Source organism: Entelurus aequoreus, linkage group LG15, assembly GCF_033978785.1.
Source record: "Entelurus aequoreus isolate RoL-2023_Sb linkage group LG15, RoL_Eaeq_v1.1, whole genome shotgun sequence".
NCBI classification, from domain to species: Eukaryota; Metazoa; Chordata; class Actinopteri; order Syngnathiformes; family Syngnathidae; genus Entelurus; species Entelurus aequoreus.
Window position 1 is genome coordinate 40,971,579 of NC_084745.1, and position 21,357 is coordinate 40,992,935.

Here is a 21,357-nt window from a genome sequence, read left to right on the forward strand (position 1 = left end):
CAGGCTATAAGGTGCACTTAAAATCATTTCATTTTCTCAAAATGGACAGTGTGCTATACAATCCGGTGTGCCTAATTTACAGATTAATTCTGGTTGTTCTTAAAGACCTCGAAGCTATTTTATCTGGTACATGGTGTCATGATAGATGGCAGTCACACATAAGAGATACGTGTGGACTGCATGTTGACGCCTGTTCAATAAATGACGCTAGCAAGTATATGTAAGCAAGCGACACCAGAACTTTGATGTTTCATTGCGAATACAAAACATTACCAACGGCGCTCAAAAATCTGTCTAAATGTTTTAGTACGACTTTGTTAACTACGACGCTGTACCGCTTGATGGATTGTTGGCACATTACGACTGCCGTAGTCTGACGTGCTGTGCTTCAACTAGGGCTGCAACTAATGATTAATTTGATAATCGATTAATCTGTCGATTAATCCTTCGATTAATAATCGGATAAAAGAGACAAACTACATTTCTATCCTTTCCAGTATTTTATTGGGAAAAAAACAGCATACTGGCACCATACTTATTTTGATTATTGTTTCTCAGCTGTTTGTACATGTTGCAGTTTATAAATAAAGGTTTATAAAAAAAAAATATTAAAAAAAATAATAATTTAAAAAATAAATAAAAATTAAAAATAAATAAAAAATTGCCTCTGCGCATGCGCATAGCATAGATCCAACAAATCGATGACTAAATTAATCGCCAACTATTTATATAATCGATTTTAATCGATTTAATCGATTAGTTGTTGCAGCCCTAGCTTCAACATACGGGTATTATTATGATGAGTGTATAAGGACCCCAAAATGGCATCTATTAGGACACATATTATCTGCCGTTTTGTTTCGACAGATTACGCAAATCCAACTTTTCTTACCTATTGGTTTCTGCTAATGTGTATTTGGGATCTGCATAAGTCCTGAAAATGTGCGCGTCCACCTTTGTAGTCCGTGCCGTAGTCAATAAGGTCCTTCTTTTTCTCTACCCTTTTGTGGGCATTTCTAATACAAAGTAGCATACAGTTCAGAAAATTTATTTTAGAATTACCTAAACCAGGGGTGTCAAACTAATTTTAGCACAGGGGCCGCATGGAGGAAAATCTGTGCACAAGCAGGCCGGACTATTAAAATCATGGCATTAAAACTAAAAAATAAAGACAACTTCAGATCGTTTTCTTTGTCTTACTTTGGCCAAAAATAGAACAAACACATTCTGAAAATATTACAATAAAAATATAGAAAAATATACCGGCAGCGGTAAAGTTTAGATCCATGAAGGAAAGAAGAAAGAGAATGAATGTTTATAACTGAATACATTTACATATGCAGAAAAATGTGTTTTCTTTTATATTAATTTTTTAATTAAGTAACGTTTATGACAACCTTTTTACAAAACACAATATAGAATGTGCAATACAACAGGATAATGCATACATTTATCATTTGTTTTCAAAATGGTTACAAAAAAGTGGGACCCCAGAAATTTACTGTGGGACCCCGATTTGAAAATTCCTAGCGCCAACCCTGATGGAGTATTGGTGCGTGCAAAACAGCAGCAGGTGGCTGTGGCCTGATTCTAATACTAATCAAATATCATCGCGGCGGCCATAGATCATTCATTCGCAAGCCGGATTTGGCCAGCTGGCCTTGACTTGGACACCCCTGACCTAAATGGTACAAATGAGCATTTTTACGGCACAAACAAATAGCAGTATTATTTTAACATTTGCACCTGACAATGGGGTCATTTTTGCATTAGGGAATTTTTTGTTTTGAAATGTCCAAGTTTGACTATTTTTTTTGTCTTTTTCACTTTGCATGTCCCGTCATTGCTGCTTTGGACACATCTACCTCCCAGGTGAGTCTCGCTTTATGTTGTCTTACAGTGTTGGAAATATGTACTGTATGTAATATAACATTTCAGTATCCACGGCTACAAACGACGCAAAGTAAACACAAGTCGAAGCAAACCTTTTAGTTATTTGTTTTAATGGGAATCCCCAATAATAAACAGATCTCATTTGCAAATTTACAACCTCAAAAAACACCCAGATAAACAAATAAACGCTATCGCGATTGGTTAATCTGGTGAGGTCTTTTCATTGGCTTCAGCTCTGGTGGAGCGCCTAGAAGAAGATCACCCTTGATTAATCAAGGGAAAGTAAAAGTTTTATCAATGTTTCTGTTGGTTAGCTTATTACCGAAGCTACACATCAAGGTTAGAGGTGGCACAGCGGGCTCTGGTTTGGTAGCGTCAAGCATCCTTTCAACTTAACCATCCTCGTGCGAGGTTGATAGCTGAATCAAATCGTTAAATACACGACTATTCTAAGACAAAGTTTACCTTCAGACACGTGGAAACATTTACGATCAGCAATAGTACGGCTGTCAAAATTAACGCGATAAAGAGTTAGCCGAAATGTCCTTTCAAGGCACAATTTGTATTGACGCTTGACGGTTAACATGTTTGTGTCCTGTGTGGCTTTTGGTCTATTCGGTAGCGAGGAAAATGCAGCTGAGCCACAAGCAGGAAGTAAATTGAATGGCATGTCTAGCTCCAAAATACCTGATAGCTCGCTCTCCTGACGAGACTTAAAGGCCTACTGAAACCCACTACTACCGACCACGCAGTCTGATAGTTTATATATCAATGATGAAATCTTAACATTGCAACACATGCCAATACGGCCGGGTTAATTTATAAAGTGCAATTTTAAATTTCCCGCTATACTTCCGGTTGAAAACGTCTATGTATGATGACGTATGCGCGTGACGTCAATCGTTGGTGAATCTTTTGCAATTTGTTTAATGAACAATGGAGACTGCAAAGAAGAAAGCTGTAGGTGGGATCGGTGTATTAGCGGCGGACTACAGCAACATAACCAGGAGGACTTTGAGATGGATAGCAGATGCGCTAGCCGCAAACCCCACCTTGACTTCCTCCGTCTCCGGGCCGCCGACCGCATCTGTGATCGGGTGAAGTCCTTCGTCGCGCCGTCGATCGCTGGAATGCAGGTTAGCACGGGTGTTGATGAGCAGATGAGGGCTGGCTGGCGTAGGTGGATAGCTAATGTTTTTAGCATAGCTCTGTGAGGTCCCGTTGCTAAGTTAGCTTCAATGGTGTCATTAGCAACAGCATTGTTAAGCTTCGCCAAGCTGGAAAGCATTAACCGTGTAGTTACATGTCCATGGTTTAATAGTATTGTTGATTTTCTGTCTATCCTTCCAGTCAGGGGTTTATTTCTTTTGTTTCTATATGCAGTTAAGCACGATGCTATCACGTTATCTCCGTAGCTAAAGTGCTTCGCCGATGTATTGTCGTGGAGATAAAAGTCACTGTGAATGTCCATTTCACGTTCTCGACTCTCATTTTCAAGAGGATATAGTATCCGAGGTGGTTTAAAATACAAATCCGTGATCCACAATAGAAAAAGGAGCGAGTGTGGAATCCAATGAGCCAGCTTGTACCTAAGTTACGGTCAGAGCGAAAAACGATACGTCCTGCACTGCACTCTAGTCCTTCACTCTAACGTTCCTCATCCACAAATCTTTCATCCACGCTCAAATTAATGGGGTAATCGTAGCTTTCTCGGTCCGAATCGCTCTCGCTGCATTGAAAACAATGGGGAAATGTGAGGAGCCTTTCAACCTGTGACGTCACGCTACTTCCGGTACAGGCAAGGCTTTTTTTTATCAGCAACCAAAAGTTGCAACTTTATCGTCGATGTTCTCTACTAAATCCTTTCAGCAAAAATATGGCAATATCGCGAAATGATCAAGTATGACACATAGAATGGATCTGCTATCCCCGTTTAAATAAAAAAAAATCATTTCAGTAGGCCTTTAAGTTATTTTCATTCCCTGTCGCTGTGAGTACATACTGGGGATGTAACAGTATAATGATAAACCGCAGTAAAATTCCCCACCGTTAGTAAGCTGTTTAAATGTTTAATTATCGAAAAACCATCATTTATTAATGCATTTTAGGCAACACTGCTTACTTCCTAAAAACAAAGTCGCTGCATGCGCAACAGCGCCGTTTTGCTCCACAAAAAATGACAGAAAGCAACTACGCGGACCTTGATCCAGGAGATGTTTCCATTGATTAACGGGAACGTTGCCACAACTTTATAAAGTTTTCAGTTTATTCACTGGGATGCTCACTCGTTCTGTAACTAATTGCTAACTTTGTCAGTGTTCCAATAACATCAATACTAGCTCAAATGTTTTGTCATCTTATCGAATTGAACGCAAGCTGTGAAGTATCAACGCACTGAGGTACAAAGATTGTGTATTAGATGTGTGAAATATCACTCCTGTTTATTTTTGTTGGCCAAACTGCTGCTCTGAACCACATTGGAGAAGAACAAAGCTTGTTAATTAGACTTAATCTTCATTAGTCAAACTGCTTTGTGTTTTATATTGATATCAAAAAGTAAACACATGTTTTTAACATTACTTGTGTGTTTTTTTCATTTCACAAAGTCATTACTTTAAAAACCATTCATGTGACAGAGCATTTTGTTAGTTTTATGGTGTATGGTTCATTTCTATACGACATTTCTGCTCAAACTCTTAATGGATCTGTCCTGATACAGCATGTACATACATACATGTACATACATACATGTACATGCACATTTACAAAATTCTAAACAATTATACTGTACATAACGTCAGTACATTATATACAGTACATAATATACTGTACATAACATACAGAACATTATATACATCATATACTGTACATTATATACAGTACATGTACTGTACATAACATACAGTACAGTATATAAAGCACATCATACACTGTACATAACACACTACATTACATACAGCATGTCATACTGTACATAACACACAGTAATTACATACAGCACGTCATACTGTACATAACATACAGTGCATCACATTCTGTGCATACCGTAGAGTACATCATATACTATACATAATGTACAGTACATCCTATAATGTACATAATATACAGTACATCACATACAGTACATCGTATACCATACATAACACACAGTACATTATATACAGCACAACATATACTGTACATAGCATACAGTACATCATATTGTACATAACATACAGTACATTATATACTGTACATAACATACAGTACATTAGATACTGTACATAACATACAGCACATTGTATACTGTACATAACATACAGTACATCACATACTGTACATAATTTACAGTACATCATATACTGTACATAACATACAGTACATTGTATACTGTACATTACATACAGTACATTATATACAGTACAAAACATACAGTGCATCATATACTGTACATAACATACAGTACATTGAATACAGTGCGTTGTATACTATACATAAAATACAGTATATCATAGACTGTACATTACACACCGTACATTATATACAGTAAATTATATACAGTACATCATATTAGGGCTGCAACTAACGATTAATTTGATAATCGATTAATCTGATGATTATTACTTCGATTAATAATCGGATAAAAGAGACAAACTACATTTCTATCCTTTCCAGTATTTTATTGAAAAAATAGCACGCTGGCACCATACTTATTTTGATTATTGTTTCTCAGCTGTTTGTACATGTTGCAGTTTATAAATAAAGGTATATAAAAAAAATGTAAACAAAAAAAAAAGAAAAATTGCCTCTGCGCATGCGCATAGCTTAGATCCAACGAATCGACGACTAAATTAATCGCCAACTATTTTTATAATCGATTAGTTGTTGCAGCCCTACATCATATACGGTTTTACGCAGAGACCTGGCTGAGTCATCAAGATATTTGAATAGGAACACTTTTCAGTTATTTTCAACTCATGAGTGATGATTGAACATTATTATACAATAAAAGATTGTGCCTGAGAGTCTGAGGCAGGTGTCGTTCAGATCATATGTGTGTGCATTCATTGCTGTATTTCATACTGTATTTCAATGTTTTGAACTTTTAGGAATGGTTGTGCTGCAAAAACATGTGTTCAGGATTGTGTAGTGATACAAATGTGGCTGGTCTTACAGTTAAAGTGTACATTGTCAGTCATAATCCATAAAGGTTCTGTAATTTAGGTGTGGTGTTATCAATGTATGTCTCTTGTGGTGGTCACTATATGGTTGTTGTTGTTGTCCAGAAGGGTATAATAATGAAACTATGTTACTATCCTCATTAAATTCTACAAGACATTTGATGTCTCAAATTGACTTTTGGTTTATACATCTGATCCAAACTTGGTGCTGTATGTGTGTGTGTCTCTGTCCTTGGTGCTGAAACATGTGACGCTAATCAGACAGTACGAGGGGCTAATGTCATGTCAAAATTACTGAGTGAAAGTCAAAAGATGTTGTTGATTATTTCTGAACAGATCTTCTCTTCATGCCTCAGCGGATGAAGGTCAACTTTATCATAACAGTTCGTAGTTTGCCTCGTTAACTTCATTCCCTGACTGACTGGCAAGCAGAACCCCACTTTATTGGGTCTGCCTGATGAGCAGCTTGGTGATCAGTGATGTCAAAGTCATCTCAGTTCAGGGAACACATTCAGTCTAATGAGATGTCAAGCCTAGAAAGAACTAGAAACGTTTGTTCTAGTGCAGACATATTTCTGTCTTAGATGTGTTTACCACAGGACTGCAATGCATGTGTGCGGAGAGAGGGTTACATGGTGCCCTAGTCTGATTTGCATAATTGGCCGTGACACGTGTGCTTTTTGAACATGAACGTAAACTACAAATGAACTTTCCCTTATTTCTGTCATTTTTGTTTGCATCGCAATTGTTTTTAGATGTGTTAAAATGAGCAATACATTGTATTTGTCAGTCTCCAAAAAGGTCCAGTAAGAACAGAAATCAATCACAAAATATGTCGCTATTAGCCTTTTTGAAAAATAGTCCTTAGATGGGCCTGATTACTCTGCACGTTACCTAACCAGCATGCCTTGTGGTGTGTAGTGAGTGTAATTTTGCACATGTGTTAATGCGTTTATTTGATTTACGTGTGGTGAAATGAATATAGTTTTATGGTCATGATCTATTAAAATCTGGGCATCATGCGCTGAAAAGCATTTTCAAACTATAAAATTAAAGTAAAAGTAGTATTTCGATATTTTTCGGAACGCTTCAATACTTTGTTTTAACAGAACATCTTATGATACATTAAACATATGTTGCTTATTGCAATTTAAAAAATAATTTGGTCATTAAATAAGATAGTGAACATACTAAACGACTTGTATTTTAGTAGTAAGCAAACAAAAGGATTTTAATTTGGCTGCTGATGTATAGTAACATATTGGGTCATTTCTCATTCTATTTTGTCTATATAATGGATTATTTTTTATCTACTTGTTCATTTACTGTTAATATCTGCTCACTTCCTCTTTTAACATGTTCTATCTACACTTCTGATAAAATGTAATAATTACTTATTTTTCTGTTGTTTGATAATTTACATAAGGTTTGGGTGATATTATTAAATCCAATACCAAGTAGTTACAGTGTCATACATTGGTCATATTTAAAGTTCTTCTGTGTCCAGGGATGTAGTTCATGGGTTTATAAGCATTAAAAAAAGACAAAAGATGATAGTAAAAAACATTGACAATCATTGTAATATCGACTATGTACGCTCTTGTACTTGGTATCGTTACAGTTGTCTGTTTAAACCCACCCATGGCATTTGTTTACATTCAGGAGTGCTAGCTTGCTGTTAGCTATTGTATCCTCCTACGATGTGTAGTGAAGCATTTTGGCTATTTCTCGTCCTGCAGGGATGATACTAGTAAAAAAAATACTTTATTTGTCGCCTTTAAGGCGATGATTATAGTGATTTAGAAGAAGCTAAAATACTACCGACTGCGGATGGACGTTAGCCACTAGCTAGCTAATAGCTAACAAGAGCAAGAGCGAAGCATCTCTTGCAGAGCGGCGCTCCAGGTTAAACATAGGGTATATAGGGTCTAGGTTCAGCTTCATCGTTTATTCTTAAAGGCCTACTGAAACCCACTACTACCGACCACGCAGTCTGATAGTTTATATATCAATGATGAAATCTTAACATTGCAACACATGCCAATACGGCCGGGTTAACCTATAAAGTGCAATTTTAAATTTCCCGCTAAACTTCCGGTTGAAAACGTCTATGTATGATGACGTATGCGCGTGACGTCAATCGTTGAAACGGAAGTATTCGGACACCATTGTATCCAATACAAAAAGCTCGGTTTTCATCGCAAAATTCCACAGTATTCTGGACATCTGTGTTGGTGAATCTTTTGCAATTTGTTTAATGAACAATGAAGACTGCAAAGAAGAAAGTTGTAGGTGGGATCGGTGTATTAGCGGCTGGCTGCAGCAACACAACCAGGATGACTTTGACTTGGATAGCAGACGCGCTATCCGACGCTAGCCGCCGACCGCACGGATGATCGGGTGAAGTCCTTCGTCCTTCTGTCGATCGCTGGAACGCAGGTGAGCACGGGTGTTCATGAGCAGATGAGGGCTGGCTGGCGTAGGTGGATAGCTAATGTTTTTAGCATAGCTCTGAGGTCCCGTTGCTAAGTTAGCTTCAATGGCGTCATTAGCAACAGCATTGTTAAGCTTCACCAGGCTGGAAAGCATTAACCGTGTAGTTACAGGTCCATGGTTTAATAGTATTGTTGTTTTTCTGTCTATCCTTCCAGTCAGGGGTTTATTTATTTTGTTTCTATCTGCAGTTAAGCCCGATGCTATCACGTTAGCTCAGTAGCTAAAGTGCTTCGCCGATGTATTGTTGTGGAGATAAAAGTCACTGTGAATGTCCATTTCGCGTGCTCGACTCTCATTTTCAAGAGGATATAGTATCCGAGGTGGTTTAAAATACAAATCCGTGATCCACAATAGAAAAAGGAGAGAGTGTGGAATCCATTGAGCCAGCTTGTACATAAGTTACGTTTAGAGCGAAAAAAGATGCGTCCTGCACTGCACTCTAGTTCTTCACTCTCACGTTCCTCATCCACGATTCTTTCATCCTGGCTCAAATTAATGGTGTAATCGTCGCTTTCTCGGTCCGAATCGCTCTAGCTGCTGGTGTAAACATTTGGGAAATGTGAGGAGCCTTTCAACCTGTGACGTCACGCTACTTCCGGTACAGGCAAGGCTTTTTTATCAGCGACCAAAAGTTGTGAACTTTATCGTCGATGTTCTCTACTAAATCCTTTCAGCAAAAATATGGCAATATCGCGAAATGATCAAGTATGACACATAGAATGGATCTGCTATCCCCGTTTAAATAAAAAAAAATCATTTCAGTAGGCCTTTAAGGTAAAATGTGTCCATTCTCCCTTTTCTATCTCTAGGTGTTTCTGCTTGTAAGTACTCCGTGCGTGTGTGTTGTCTAATATGCATAATGCTCATCTGCTCGTTTGACCAGCAATGTCACGGCGTGACGACGGCGCGCCAATATGTCCGGGGGGGAAAAAGTACTGGTAATTTTCAGAAGCAGTATAGTACCGTTTTTAATTCATTAGTACAGCCCTAATATATATACCGTACATATTCATATATGTACAGTACATGTGATAAAAGCAAAACATTTTTTCACCAACATTTCCAGAAACTGTTATTACCAGGAACGATTTTACCCAGATGAACACTTATTGCTTTTACACACCTCAATGTTCTGGGAAAAACATGCACAGTTGTAGCTTGGAATACCTCTTACTTTGAAAAAGTAATTATGAAACATTGAATGCTTGGCCCCCAAAATATCACAATTTCAACATGTCCTGATATAACTTTTTCACTTCCGATACGACAGTAAGTATTGGCTGATGCAATATTAATCTGATACAATATTAACAGGAGTCATACATACTTGTATTATTTTTGTAGTGTGGAACGTAGTGTTGTCCCGATACCAATATTTTGGTACCGGTACCAAAATGTATTTCGATACTTTTCTGTACTTTTCTAAATAAATGGGACCACAAAAAATTGCATTATTGGCTTTATTTTAGCAAAAAATCTTAGGGTACATTAAACATATGTTTCTGCAATTTTGTCCTTAAATAAAATAGTGAACATACAAGACAACTTGTCTTTTATTAGTAAGTAAACAAACAAAGGCTCCTAATTAATCTGCTGACATATGCAGTAACATATTGTGTTATTTATCATTCTATTATTTTGTCAACATTATTAAGGACAAGTGGTAGAAAATGAATTATTAATGTACTTGTTCATTTACTGTTAATATCTGCTTACTTTCTCTTTTAACATGTTCTCTATACACTTCTGTTAAAATTGAATAATCACTTATTCTTCTGTTGTTTGGATGCTTTACATTAGTTTTGGATGATACCACAAATTTGGGTATCAATCCGATACCAAGTAGTTACAGGATCATTCATTGGTCATAATTTAAAGGCCTACAGAAACCCACTACTACCGACCACACAGTCTGATAGTTTATATATCAATGATGAAATATTAACATTGCAACACATGCCAATACAGCCGGGTCAACTTATAAAGTGCAATTTTAAATTTCCCGGGAAATATCCGGCTGAAAACGTCTCGGTATGATGACGTTTGCGCGTGACGTCACGGGTTGAAGCAGACATTTTGGAATAGCACGGTGGCCAGCTTAAGTCGTCTGTTTTCACCACATAATTCCACAGTATTCTGGACATCTGTGTCGGTGAATCTTTTGCAATTTGTTCAATTAACAATGGAGACTGCAAAGAAGAAAGATGTAGGTGGGATCGGTGTATTAGCGGCTGGCTGCAGCAACACAACCAGGAGGACTTTGACTTGGATAGCAGACGCGCTATCCGACGCTAGCCGCCGACCACACCGATGATCTGAAGTCCTCCGTCGCGCCGTCGATCGCTGGAACGCAGGTGAGCACGGGTGGTGATGAGCAGATGAGGGCTGGCGTAGGTGGAGAGCTATTGTTTTTAGCATAGCTCTGTCGAGGTCCCGTAGCTAAGTTAGCTTCAATGGCGTCATTAGCAACAGCATTGCTAGGCTTCGCCAGGCTGGACAGCATTAACCGTGTGGTTACAGGTCCAGGGTTTGGTTCGGTGTCTCCTGATAGTAGAAGTAATATTAGTATTGTTGATCTTCTGTCTATCCCTCCAGTCAGGGGCTTATTTCTTCTGTTTCTATCTGCAGTTAAGCACGATGCTATCATGTTAGCTCCGAAGCTAAAGTGCTTTGCCGATGTATTGTCTTGGAGATAATAGTCACTGTGAATGTCCATTTCGCGTTCTCGACTCTCATTTTCAAGAGGACATAGTATCCGAGGTGGTTTAAAATACAAATCCGTGATCCACAATAGAAAAAGGAGAAAGTGTGGAATCCAATGAGCCCTTGTACCTAAGTTACGGTCAGAGCGAAAAAAGATACGTCCTGCACTGCACTCTAATCCTTCACTCTCACGTTCCTCATCCACAAATCTTTCATCCTCGCTCAAATTATTGGGGTAATCGTCGCTTTCTCGGTCCGAATTGCTCTGGCTGCTGGTGTGAATAATGTGCAGATGTGAGGTGCTCTTCAACCTGTGACGTCACGCTACTTCCGCTACAGGCAAGGCTTTTTTATCAGCGACCAAAAGTTGTGAACTTTATCGTCGATGTTCTCTACTAAATACTTTAAGCAAAAATATGGCAATATCGCGAAATTATCAAGTATGACACATAGAATGGACCTGCTATCCCTGTTTATAAATAAATGATAAATGGGTTATACTTGTATAGCGCTTTTCTACCTTCAAGGTACTCAAAGCGCTTTGACACTATTTCCACATTCACCCATTCACACACACATTCACACACTGATGGCGGGAGCTGCCATGCAAGGCGCTAACCAGCAACCATCAGGAGCAAGGGTGAAGTGTCTTGCCCAAGGACACAACGGACGTGACTAGGATGGTAGAAGGTGGGGATTGAACCCCAGTAACCAGCAACCTTCCGATTGCTGGCACGGCCACTCTACCAACTTCGCCACGCCGTCCCCGTCCGCCGTTTGAATAAGAAAATGTCATTTCAGAAGGCCTTTAAGTCCTCATGTGTCCAGGGACGTATTTCCTGAGTTTATAAACATAATGTATATTTTTTTTAAACGACCAGTACTTTTTAGAGGCGGTATAGTACCGAATATGTTTTATTGGTATCGCGGTACTATACTAATACCGGTTTACCGTACAACCCTAGTGGAACGTTACAACATGTTTGATCAGGTCAAATTATTTAAACCGAGATCAATGATATGAAAAACCTTAACCTATTTATGCTTGTCAACATAAATAAATTATTTTTATAGAATTGACCTGTTTGGCTCATACAATTTATGTCGACACAAGCCATCGACCATTTACGGTAACGTTCTGTTCAGTTATATTTCATATCATTTTATGTTTCTATTGTGTTGTGATGTTGATACATGTACCTATTTGTATGATAACAACACAAAGACCACATGTCTGTGGAAACATATAATAGATGATGCCTCTCATGTACTCACAAGAGTGAACGTAGCCAATGCCGTCGCCAGCAAACATGTGGCTGGAACAGGCACAGTGATGAGGAGTCGGTCACCATGGCAACAAGAGGCTCTTCTTTTGGCACCTAATGGGAAGAGGGTCCACTGTGGAAACAAAGGATGTTTAGTGAAAGAGTGTTGTGACTGTGCTGGGAAGAAAATGAGATGGTGGCGCTATAAATAGACATCTGTAAAGACCGTCTCTCGCTCTGGCAGCCATGTTTTTGTCTGTCGACCCCTGCAAAGATGGCTCGCGTATTCTTCCACACCTTTGATCTTGGCTCCATTAAAACCCTTAAACCCTGTCAAGTGTGTCACAGCAAACATGTTGAATATTTTTACAGAGCATACAGTATTAGGTTTTGTATATTAAAGATCTTCTATTATGTTTAAAAACCGGTACAGTGTGGGACAAAAGTGTTGTACGTAGAAAAAAAACAACAACACCCGCCCCCAAAAAAGGTATGTTAATCCAATCCAATCCACTTTATTTATATAACACATTTAAACAACAAAAATGTTTCCAAAGTGCTGCACAACAATATTAAAAACAATATTCAAATATTATCCTTAGCTCCACCAATGACTGAATAAAAACAAAAAATAAATAAATATAAAACCAATATAAAACCAATATAAAAATAAATATGATTAAAAACGATTTTAAAGGGTAAAACCAATTAAAACAGTAAATAGAAATCACAATTGTTTTCAAACACAGAGGACAGAAGACCACACAACTCACGTAGTCTTAACCTTTATGTTCTTGATGGCATTGTTTTGTTTTTAACATTTAGGAGTCAAAGAGATCATTCCGGGGGGGGGGGGGGGGGGGAACAGTCAGTTTGTGTATGTCGACATATGTAGAAATATTGTATTATTATGTGAAAATCAATAAAACCAACAAAGGGGAAACAGGAAAATAATTACAGTTTGACTTCCGGTTATGTCGACAATTCTCGAGGTGTCATGTTTCACTTTATTTTGAAATCTAACAATATGAGTGCAACCAAACGTCTGTTCACACTTTCACTGATCGATGATGAGATGTTTCCCCACTGATAGGAAAGTGGAGTCATGTTTACTTTCGCTTACAAAGCATTTACGGATGACGTGACCACAAAACATTATTGATAGGGATGTCCGATAATGGCTTTTCGCCGATATCCGATATTCCGATATTGTCCAACTCTTTAATTACCGATACCGATATCAACCGATACTGATAACTACCGATACCAATATATACAGTCGTGGAATTAACACATTATTATGCCTAATTTGGACAACCAGGTATGGTGAAGATAAGGTCCTTTTTTAAAAAATTTATAAAATAAAAACATTTTCTTGAATAAAAAAAGAAAGTAAAACCATATAAAAACAGTTACATAGAAACTAGTAATGAATGAAAATGAGTAAAATTAACTGTTTAGTACTATTAGTGGACCAACAGCACGCACAATCATGTGTGCTTACGGACTGTATCCCTTGCAGACTGTATTGATATATATTGATATATAATGTAGGAACCAGAATATTAATAACAGAAAGAAACAACCCTTTTGTGTGAATGAGTGTAAATGGGGGAGGGAGGTTTTTTGGGTTGGTGCACTAATTGTAAGTGTATCTTGTGTTTTTTATGTTGATTTAATTATTAAAAAAAAACCGATACCGATAATAAAAAAAACGATCCCGATAATTTCCGATATTACATTTTAAAGCATTTATGGTCCGATAATATCGGCCTGGCGATATCATCTCTAATTATCGATCATAAATTTGCTCTTGCTTGACTCATTTTCACCATTTCAATGCATGTTGGCACTATTTCAATGGCAGTTTTAAGAAAGTGTCTTTGGCTACGTCGACTCTGCAGAGTACGATGCCTAGTTTTTTTTTTTTTTGTAAAAGTTGATCTTTTTATCTTGTCCTCATAATGAAAGGAATGGGTTCTAAGAGTAACCCGCGTGGACAAAACCTGACGTCACGCATACGCTGCAGTGTCTTTACAGAAGTAAACATTGCTCCGATTGTCGGAGGTTACAGTTCTGGTGCATTTGGGGCGATTTCAAGGGAGAAATTGCGTATGAATGCTGAAAAGCCGAACTGGAATGCTAAGCGTTAACACGCTAGCCAGCTCGTGTTAACAAAATAGGAGGTGGATACCTGCAAAATTACATACAAAAAAAGCTAGCATGCTAAAGGTAGCATGCGTAGAGTAACAAAATATTTTACTGCTGAAGTGTATACCTGTAAAATATGCAAAAAAGCTAGCATGCATGAAGTACTACAATATTTAAATCTTGACCTTTTTTCGTTGTTTCTTCCTAAAAACATAATTATCTTCATAAATAACAGAAACATGTTTTGCACCAACTAAAATCTGAACAATATCACACATTTATTAATACAAGAAGAAAACAGCACAAATTAACATGAGACATGGGGGAAATAAACATGATTATATTGATAGTGTTCATGATGAGTTCTTTATTGGTCTCAGGTGTACACCTGCAAAATTAGACAAAATCCTAGCATGCTCATATTAGCACACTAACATACTCCATAAAGTGGTACGCCAAATAATCAATTAAATATTGTCATTTTGGTACAGTGTTTTATTTTCCTATATTCAAACACAGTTTACCGTATCTTCCCCACTATAAGGCGCACCGGATTATAAGGCGCACCTTCAATGAATGGCCTATTTTAAAACTTTGTTCATATATAAGGCGCATAGAATAGACGCTACAGTAGAGGCTGGGGTTACGTTATGCATCCATTAGATGGAGCTGCGCTAAAGGGAATGTCAACAAAACAGTCAGATAGGTCAGTCAAACTTTATTAATAGATTACAAACCAGCGTTCTGACAACTCTGGTCACTCCCAAAATGAATAAACAGCTGTTTTATTATTTTCCCCGAGGTAAAGTCAGTGATGTGGTATTTCGTTTATCTTTTAACAACAGCAAGGTATAACGTAGTGCAACATTTATATCACATAGCAGAGGGGAACTTTTCCTCGATTCGATAAACACGTACAAAACAGTGATACTTTTACGGTAAATCAAATCACAATATAGTAACACTCCAAATAGTGCAAAGCAATAACAATATATCAATAACTCAACGTTCCTCAAACGTTAATATCACACAACACACAAAATAAACATGTAAAGCTCACTTTATTAAGTTATTCCTCATCCACAAATCTCTCAAATTCTTCTTCTTCAGTGTCCGAATTAAACAGTTGGGCGAATACGGCATCCAACATGCCACAACAGGTCTCGCAACTACGGTAAGCAGCCGCCGACTTCATTTTCCCCCGTAGAAGAAGAAACGCGCGGTGCATGGGCTCCGTCTTGTCGAAGTGTTCATTAATCGAGTCAGTGTCGCTGCTGTCGTCTAGCAGTTCAGTGACAATTCCTGCCTTCCTGAAAGCATGTCTCTTAATAGGAGCCATTTTGGGGTCTTTACATAAACACACAAATGGAAATGAAAACGGCACGCCTCGCGCAGTCATATATCCCAGCATGCACCGCGCGCTTCTCCTTCTACGGGGGAAAATGAAGTCGGCGGCTGCTTACCGTAGTTGCGAGACCTGTTGTGGCTCAATATTGGTCCATATATAAGCCGCACCGGATTATAAGGCGCACTGTCAGCTTTTGAGAAAATTTTAGGTTTTTAGGTGCGCCTCATAGTGCGGAAAATACGGTAATGTTACAGTGGTCAAAAATATTAAAATGTACTTGTTAAAGTACAAGTAAAGCTGCAAGCAGCGATGGACGGGACCGACTTTGATGGCACATAAAATCCAAACCGGAGCAGTAATTAAAACACTTTCATCAACTTTTAATCAGAAGGGTTCGATCTCTCTCCTGTGCTAGTTTGAAGACGACACGACAGACGCGCTCAGAGGAGATAATGTTTGAAAAAAGGTGACTGTTTTTACAAAGCTTTTGTTTTGAAGGGGGAATTGCAAACTTCCTGTTGATTTTTGCTGAAGGATGTCAGTGTATTAAATCTAGGTTTAAGTGAGACCTACATAGAGGTTTTTTGTTTCATGTCTCTACGACATTCCTACTGGAAGTTACAGGCAGTTTTGTCAGTGTTTTCTTCCTAGGAGCAGTTTTGTCTGTGTTTTCTTCCTAGGGGGCGTTAGAGCGCAATTTTGAGTTTTGGTGTTGTTTTTTTTTTTTATTAGATCGCAATTTACGCCAGTCCTGATGTGTGTGTCCAGTTTGGTGAGTTTTGAAGCATGTTAAGGGGGTCAAATTATAGCTCAAAGAGGCAAAGGTGACTGTTTTTACAAAACTTTTGTTTTGAAGGGGGGATTGCAAACTTCCTGTTGATTTTTGCTGAAGGATGTCAGTGTATGAAATCTAGTTCTAAGTGAGACCTACATAGAGGTTTTTGTTTCATGTCTCTACGACATTCCTACTGGAAGTTACAGGCAGTTTTGTCTGTGTTTTCTTCCTAGGGGGCGCTAGAGCGCAATTTTGAGTTTTGGGGCTAGGTTTTTTGATTAGATCGCAATTTTCGCCAGTCCTGATGTGTGTGTCAAATATGGTGAGTTTTGAAGCATGTTAAGGGGGTCAAATTACAGCTCAAAGAGGCGGCGGTATAATAATAATAAAACCTTACAAATACAATAGGGTCCTCTGTCCCAAAGGGACATTCGGTGGGGACGGCGTGGCGAAGTTGGTAGAGTGGCTGTGCCAGCAATCGGAGTGTTGCTGGTTACTGGGGTTCAATCCCCACCTTCTACCATCCTAGTCACGTCCGTTGTGTCCTTGGGCAAGACACGTCACCCTTGCTCCTGATGGGTGCTGGTAGCGCCTTGCATGGCAGCTCCCTCCATCAGTGTGTGAGTGGGTGAATGTGGAAATACTGTCAAAGCGCTTTGAGTACCTTGAAGGTAGAAAAGCGCTATACAAGTATAACCCATTTATCATTTATCATTTGTTAAATAAAACCTCTGCCTTATTTTTAATGAACACTTGGGCCTATTATGTTACTGTATTTTGATGTTGGCCATTCTGGTGGTACTTGGAGAGTCAGGTTTTTTCTGAGGTGGTATTTAAAAATATACAGTAATGGATATTTTTGGACTTAAAACAAGTGGTATGTTTTGATGGTGGAATGGTTGCAAAATGTGGGTGAAGTAGTTGAAAGAAAACAGGGTGGAAACGCTGTGTATGAGTGGGAATCTTTGGAACTTTGAATATTTGAATGTGTAAATGGTGAAATGTTTGAATCGGTTGAGAAATGTGAAAAATGATGTAGAATACTAAAAGCATTCACATAATTATGGACACAAGCTATTCATTGCGTATTGTTTCCATATTATAGGCCGGGGGTCGGCAACCCGCGGCTCTAGAGCCGCATGCGGCTCTTTAGCTCCGCCCTAGTGGCTCTCTGGAGATTTTTCAAAAATGTATGAAGAATGGAAAAAGATGAGGGGAAAAAAATCAATTTTTTTGTTTCAGAATGTTTTCTGTGGGAGGACAAACATGACATAAACCTCGCTAATTGTTATAAATCACACTGTTTATATTAAACATGCTTCACTGATTCGAGTATTTGGCGAGCGCCGTTTTGTCCTACTAATTTTGGCGGTCCTTGAACTCGCCGTATAGTTTGTTTCCATGTATAACTTTCTCCGACGTGTTTTATGCCACTTTTTCTATCTCATTTTGTCCACCACACTTTTAACGTTGGGCATGAGTGCACAAAGGTGAGTTTTGTTGATGTTATTGACTTGTGTGGAGTGCTAATCAGACATATTTGGTCACTGCGTGACTGCAAGCTAATCGATGCTAACATGCTATTTAGGCTAGCTATATGTACATATTGCATATGCCTCATTTGTAGCTATATTTGAGCTCATTTAGTTTCCTTTAAGTCCTCTTAATTACATTTATATCTCATGACACATGTAGTATGGCTTTTAATTTTTTGCGGCTCCAGACAGATTTGTTTTTGTATTTTTGGTCCAATATGGCTCTTTCAACATTTTGGGTTGCCGACCCCTGTTATAGGCCACATAAAGGGGACTTGAGTTGGAAATCACAGCAAAACTACAATCAAAATAGTTCAACTGGAGGGAACACTTGAGTCCCAAACAGTGATGAAGATTTTGAAACATTTGCGTGATATTGATGTATTTACTGTAAAATTGCTTTGCGGTTCTGTTATTACGCTTGTCTGCCTGCCCTCATGGTGACCTACACGGACTGTTGGGCACAACGTTTTAGCCGATTACATAATACTTGCAATGTGTCTGTAAACAGCTCGTCAGGCTGAGTAAATCCATCGCTTTGGTGTGTTTTATCACCATGGCAGTAAAATGTCAGCAAGCAAACAGGGAGACAATAAATGGAGTAGACTCGCTGACACACACGTGCAGTGACAGTGCAACCAGCCGCTCGTCTGGCTGCACCTGAACATCCTTCTGGTCTCAGCTGACAGTCTGTCCATTTTTATACCTCTGATGTATGAGATGGATGCAACTTCAATGTACAACTAAATCACATTTTCAGTACAAACCCGTCCAAGAACAGACGTGTTTGAAGGGTGCAAAAAGAGTGCGTATTTTCCCAAAATGTGTTTATAATCAAACAAGGCATGAGCAAAAATAGCTTTTGTGGATGTGGCCATCTTGATTTCTGACATCGTAACTGGAATGCTCACAAAACTGTGACGTCATTCCCACTTCCCACTTCGGGGTAAAAAGGAACGCAGCATTATATGTTGGCTATATTTTTAGTATTTATGTATATTCTGGTTGATACTTCATACAGTAGTACCTCAACTTACGAGTTTAATTGGTTCTGTGATGCAGCTCGCGCCTCAAAAATCTCGAGTCGCACATCGAAATGCATTAAAGCAATTTAATCGGCGCTTGCCCCCCCCCTTCAAAAAATAAAAACAGACTGTAAGATTAGAAACATCGTATAAAAACTACAGATGTCCGATAATGGCTTTTTTGCCGATATCCGATATTCCGATATTGTCCAACTCTTAATTACCGATTCTGATATCAACCGATACCGATATATACAGTCGTGGAATTAACACAATATTATGCCTAATTTTGTTGTGATGCCCCGCTGGATGCATTAAACAATGTAACAAGGTTTTCCAAAATAAATCAACTCAAGTTATGGAAAAAAATGCCAACATGGCACTGCCATATTTATTATTGAAGTCACAAAGGGCATTATTTTTTTTAACATGCCTCAAAACAGCAGCTTGGAATTTGGGACATGCTCTCCCTGAGAGAGCATGAGGAGGTTGAGGTGGGCGGGGTTGGGGGGGACGGGGTTTCCGGCTAGGGGGTAGCGCGGGTGTACATTGTAGCGTCCCGGAAGAGTTAGTGCTGCAAGGGGCTCTGGGTATTTGTTCTGTTGTGTTTATGTTGTGTTACGGTGCGGATGTTCTCTCGAATTGTGTTTGTCATTCTTGTTTGGTGTGGGTTCACAGTGTGGTGCATATTTGTAACAGTGTTAAAGTTGTTTATACGGCCACCCTCAGTGTGACCTGTATGGCTGTTGACCAAGTATGCTTTGCATTCACTTGTGTGTGTGAAAAGCCGTATATATTATGTGACTGGGCCGGCACGCAAAGGAAGTGCCTTTAAGGTTTATTAGCGCTCTGTACTTCTCCCTACGTCCGTGTACACAGCGGCATTGTAAAAAGCCATACATTTTACTTTTTGAAACTGATACTTGTAATTTTGAAACCGATACCGATAATTTCCGATATTACATTTTAAATCATTTATCGGCCGATAATATCGGCAGTCCGATATTATCGGACATCCCTAATAAAAACATTACAATAAAATGTAGTATAAACAAGTAGAGGAGATTTATAAAGTAATGTAATAATGTACAGTGTTTACCTTGGAGAGTGGAATTGTACAGTATTTACTTACAGCTGCTTCTCCGTCAAACACAGCATCATCAGCTTTGCCATATTTTCATGGATAAGTCTGCCGTTAATATAATTTTTTACGGTCCTGGACTGGCGTTATTGACTCATTTTGCTTCAGTATGATGCAGACTTGCAGTGCTACGCCCTAACTGCTTCATCAAGTTAGCTAGCTACACGCTCTGTCGTGTTTTGATAATTTTTTTCTTTAATCTAATAATCATCCACTTCTTCTTCTCAACACGGTCCTTCACACTCACTTTCTTCCTTGTCATTCTTGGAAAAACAAAAGTTATGTCCATCTCTAGCTTTCGCTAATGCTCTGATCTTACGGGATTCACTGTACCAAAAAGTAAGGATAAAAACCGTGTCAACAAACTGCCTTAGGTCTAAAAATCCCTCATTATCCATTCTCCTTATGTTTCTGGTGATATTCACAAGTCAATGTGTGAGCAATGGTTATTTTCGGTTATGTCGACGTGGGTTGTCTGTCAATCCAAGTGATGTCCCCTGTTGTTTATTCATATGTTTGACCAACACAGAAAGAGATATAACATGAACAATGACACATTCTTGTCTTTGCATTCATGTTACAATTTCTTAGAATGAACGCTCAGTTTGTGTGTTGTGCATCTCCTGTGTTTGTTTAGCTAATTATGTGTGCATGAAGATGGTGGTAGTATATCAGAGCTAATGGAGTGTGATTCTCCCCAACGTGAGCTGATTTAATGTGACAGATTTACCAGAGGCTTCCTCTCCATCCCCCATAACTCACTGTCCCGCCGTCCTGCCATCTTGTAACGAGCACAGGACATGCACGGCGTCTTGCACGAAGAGCTATGCTATAAGGTGCGCCGTCCTGCCGTGACAGATGGACG

The 21,357-nt window shown here is 38.7% G+C and overlaps 1 protein-coding gene across 4 annotated transcripts in view; it reads left to right on the forward strand.

The window, feature by feature from the left end:
• Positions 1–21,357, forward strand: part of LOC133630153 (microtubule-associated protein 4) — a 240,221-nt gene that overhangs the window by 161,009 nt on the left and 57,855 nt on the right. The gene's annotated exons all lie outside the window — the stretch shown is intronic.